The following is a 5,209-nucleotide window of genomic DNA, read 5'->3' on the forward strand; positions in this document are numbered from 1 at the left end:
CACCGCCCCGCCCCTTCTTTCACCTCCCGGCCGCCGCGCCCCTCCACTCCGCACCGTAGCCCTGTCCCCGTCCTCGGCCCCCATAGGAAGTGCAGACAGGAACGGAGCCCAGCCTAGGAGAAAAATCGCTTAAGAAACAGACTTAATGAGAACAAGAGCTCAAGAGGAAATAATGAAACAGCAATTAAAGGAGATATGAGACCCAAAGAAACAGCATGAATTATTAACGCTGCCTTACGTGATGCTTTAAAAATTAATGACGTTAATTATAACATCATAATTAACGTCATTAATAATTATTAACAGCACCATGAAGACAAATGCAACAGGACAGAAAATAATGCAGACATGGAGAAAAGGCTAGAACGAATCACACCGAATGCAGATAAAAAAAGACAGATTAACCAACAGATAGGCAGCCACTGTGGAAAACATCTGATAGAGCCTCAAAAAGTTAAACCCCAAGTTACTACGTGACACCACAAGTCCCCTCCTGCGGGTATACCCCAAAGACTTGAAAGCAGGATGGCAAACAGAAACCTGTACACCCATGTTGACTGCAGCACTTTCACAATAGCCAAAAAGTAGAAGCCACTCGAGTGCCCATCAACAGATGAATGGATAAGCCCAAGGTGATCCATCCATACAATGGAATGCTGCTCAGCAACGGAGAGAAATGAAGTGCTGATACCTGCTGCAACATGGATGAACCTTGGCAGCAGAGAACAATCTGTCCTGTGTGCTATTAAACCCTTGCGGCTATCTGTGCATGTCTGCTGGGAGAAAAGGAGTTGGATAAGAAGGGAAGGGATGGGAAGAGGAATTTTTACTTTTTGCTCTCTATAAATTTATATGTTTTGTGTTTTTTAAAAAGTGACCTTTCAACTCTTCCACGGTTTAAAAAATAATAAAACCACCATATCAGTACGAGTCAATGAAAACAAGAGAATTTTACAAATTCGGGCAGTAGTTAATGAAAAACAATACGTGGATGCTTTATCGTAAAGACAAAAATTTGGAAGCCCCGGGGCTTACTCCCACAGCTGAGAAGTGGTTGTTATTACAATGCCAGTCTTCTAGTTTCATTCAAGTACAGCAATATCTAGAAGCTAACGGAGGTAGTCATTTTACAAATTGGCAGGATCTCAGAGTTAAAAGAAAAAGTCAATGTAACAAGGAAAAATAATTTCGATATATCAGGTTTTCAGAATCAAGGAAGTGTAATTTCTCAAAGAAGGTGTCAACAACCTAACAAAATGGCTGGAATCAAACCTATTTTTTTTCAGGTGCAATTAACACTGGACAATTTGCTATGAAGCAATACACTAAGTGTAATTAATAAAGCCCAAATCATTGGAATCCTGGCCAGGTGCCAACTGGTGATGGGAAAGCAGAGAGCTCTTGGCCAGAGGGAGGCAGACACAGAGACGAGCCAAATATGGATCAGGGGGTATTTTGGCTGAGTAAGTGGTAGATTGAGTACCTGGATGGTCCATATGGTTAACACGTTCAGCTGGTAACTAAAAGGTTGGCGGTTTGAGCCCATCCAGAGAGGCACGATGGGAGAAAGGCTGGTAAATCTGTTGTTGTGGTTGTTAGGTGCCACCATGTTGGTTCCGACTCATAGTGACCCTGTGTACAACAGAAAGAAACACCGCCCAGTCCTACGCCATCCTCACAATACTTGCTATGTTTGAGCCCATTGTTGCTGTCGCTGTTTCAATCTATCTCACTGAGGGTCTTCTTCTGTTTCACTGACCCTCTACCAAGCATAATGACCTTCTCCAGGGACTGGTCCCCCCTGAAAATATGTCCAAAGTATGTGAGATGAAGTCTCACCATCCTCGCTTCTAAGGAGCACTTTGGCTATATTTCTTCCAAGACAGATTTGTTCATTCCTCTGGAAGTCCATGACATTTTCAATATTCTTCTCCAACACCATAATGTAAGGCATCAGTTCTTTAGTCTTCCTTATTCATTGTCCAGCTTTCCATGCATACAACAAGATTGAAAATATCATGGCTTGGGTCGGGCCCACCTTAGTCCCCAAAGTGACATCTTTGCTTTTTAACACTTTAAAGAAGACTTTTGCAGCTGATTTGCCCAATACAATATGTTGTTCGATTTCTTGACTGCTGATTCCTTGGGCGTTGTCTTAGTCATCTAGTGCTTCTATAACAGAAATACCACAAGTGGATGGTTTTAACGAAGAGAAGTTTATTTCCTTACAGTCAAAGTAGGCTAAAAGTCCAAACTCAGGGCATCAGCTCCAGGGGAAGGCTTTTTCTCTCTGTCAGCCTTCTTCTCTTTGGTGTTCCCCCAGACTAGGAGCTTCTCGGCGCAGGGACCCCTGTCCAAAGGACGCGCTCTGCTCCTGGCACTGCTTTCTTGATGGTATGAGGTCCCCCTGTCTCACTGCTCACTTCTGTCTTTTATATCTTAAGAGATTGCCTCAGGACACAATCCAGGCGTTGACTGTGGATCCAAGTAAAATGAAATCCTCGACAACTTCAATCTTTTCTCTGTTCATCATTATACGGCTTATTGGTCCAGTTGTGAGGATTTTTGTTTTCTTTATGTTGAGGTGTAATCCATACTGAAGACTGTAGTCTTTGATCTTCATCAGGAAGTGCTTCAAGCCCTCTTCACTTTCAGCAAGCAAGGTTGTGTCATCTGCATAACGTCGGTTGTTAATGAATCTTTCTGCAATACTGATGTCCCATACTGCTTCATATAGTCCAGATTCTTGGATTATTTGCACAGCATACAGGTTGAATAAGTAATGGTGAAAGGATACAGCCCTGATGCACATCTTTCCTGATTTTAAACCATGCAGTATCCCCTTGCTCTATTCGAACGACTGCCTCTTGATCTGTGTACGGGTTCTTTATGAGCACAATTAAGTGTTCTGGAATTCCCATTCTTCACAATGTTATCCATAATTTGCTATGATCCACACAGTCGAACATCTTTGCACAGTCAATAAAACAAAGATAAATATCTTTCTGGTATTCTCTGCTTTCAGCCATGATCCACCTGACACCAATGATATCCCTGGTTCCTCGTCCTCTTCTGAATCCGGCTTGCACGTCTGTCAGTTCCCTGTCCATGCACTGCTGCAACCATTTTTGAATGATCTTCAGCAAAATTTTACTTGCATGTGATATTCACGACCAAAGCAAAAACCAAACCTGCTGCCATCGAGTCGATTCCAACTCATAGTGACCCTATAGGACAGAGTAGAACTGCCCCACAGGGTCTCCAAGGAGCACCTGGTGGATTCGAACTGCTGACCTTCTGGTTAGCAGCCATAGCTCTTAACCACTACGCCATCAGGGTTTCCAATATTAATGACACTGTTCGATAATTTCCGAATTCTGTTGGATCACCTATCTTTGGAATGGGCTCAAATATGGATCTCTTCCAGTCAGTTGGTCAGTTAGCTGTCATCTAAATTTCTTGGCATAGACAAGTGAGCACTTCCAGCGCTGCATTCATTTGTTGAAGCGTCTCAATTAATATATTTCGTCAATTCCTGGAGCCTTGTTTTTTGCCAATGCCTTCAGTGCAGCTTGGACTTCTTCCTTCAATACCATCGGTTCTTGATCATATGCTACCTTCTGAAATGATTGAACATCGACCAGTTCTCTTTGGTACAGTGAATCTGTATATTCCCTCCATCTTCTTTTCATGCTTCCTGCATTGGTCAGTATTTTGCCCACAGAATCCTTAAATATTGCAACTTGAAGCTTGAGTTTTTTCTTCAGTATTTTCAGCTTGAGAAATGCTGAGTGTGTTCTTCCCTTTTGGTTTTCTAACTCCAGGTCTTTGCACATGTCATTATAATACTTTACTTTGTCTTCAAGAGCTTCTGTTTGAAATCTTCTGTTCAGCTCTTTTACTTCATCATTTCTTCCATTTGCTTTAGCTACTCTATGATCAAGAGCAAGTTTCAGAGTCTCTTCTGACATCCATTTTGGTCTTTTGTTTCCTGTCCTTTTAATGACCCTTTGCTTTCTTCATGTATGATATCCTTGATGTCATCCCACAACTCTTCTGGTCTTTGGTTATTATTCATCGAAGCTCTTCTTGAGATGGTCTCCAAATTCAAGTCAGATATACTCAAGGTAGTATTTTGGCTCTTGAGGACTTGTTTTAATTTTCTTCAGCTTCAACTTGAACTTACATAAGAGCAATTGATGGTCTGTTCCGCAGTCAGCACCAGGCCTTTTTCTCACTGATAATATTGAGCTTTTCCATTGTCTCTTTCCACAGATGTACTCGATTTGATTCCTGTGTTTTTTATCTGGTGTATAATTGCCATTAACGTGGTTGAAAAAGGTATTTGCAATGTAGAAGTTGTTGGTCTTGCAAAATTCTATCATGCAATCTCTGGCATCGTTTCTGTCATGAAGGCCATATTTTCCAACTACAGATCCTTCTTCTCTGTTTCCAACTTTCTTATTCCAATCACCAGTAATTATCAATGCATCTTGATTGCATATTGATCAATCTCAGACTGCAGAATTTGTAAAAATCTTCAATTTCTTCATCTTTGACATTATTGGTTGGCACATAAATTTGATAATAGTCATATTAACTGGTCTTCCTTATAGGCGTATGGATATTATCTATCACTGACAGTGTTGTACTTCAGGATAGATTTTGGAATGTTCTTTTTGATGATGAATGCAATGACATTCCTCTTCAATTTGTCATTCCTGGCATAGTAGGCCATATGACTGTCCAATTTAAAATGGCCGATACCAGTCCATTTCAGCTCACTGATGCCAGGGTTTTGATGATTGTGCGTTTCATTTCATTTTTGATGACTTCCAGTTTTCTTAGATACATACTTGGATGTTTGCAGCTGTTTCTTCTCAGTTTGAGTCTGTGCCACATCAGCAAATGAAGATCCTGAAAGTTTGACTCCATCCACGTCATTAAGGTCGACTACTTTGAGGAGGCAGCTCTTCCCCAGTTGTCTTTTGAGTGTCTTCCAAACTGAGGGGCTCATCTTCCAGCACTGTACCAGACAGTGTTCTGCTGCTATTCATAAGGTTTTCACTGGCTAATTCTTTTCAGAAGTAGACCGCCAGCTCCTTCTTCCTAGTCTGTCTGAGTATGGAAGCTCAGCTGAAACCTGTCCACTATAGGTGACCCTGCTGGTATTTGAAAATACCGGCAGCATAACTTCCAGCATCACAGC

Source organism: Trichechus manatus, unplaced genomic scaffold, assembly GCF_000243295.1.
Source record: "Trichechus manatus latirostris isolate Lorelei unplaced genomic scaffold, TriManLat1.0 scaffold00111, whole genome shotgun sequence".
Lineage (NCBI taxonomy): Eukaryota > Metazoa > Chordata > Mammalia > Sirenia > Trichechidae > Trichechus > Trichechus manatus.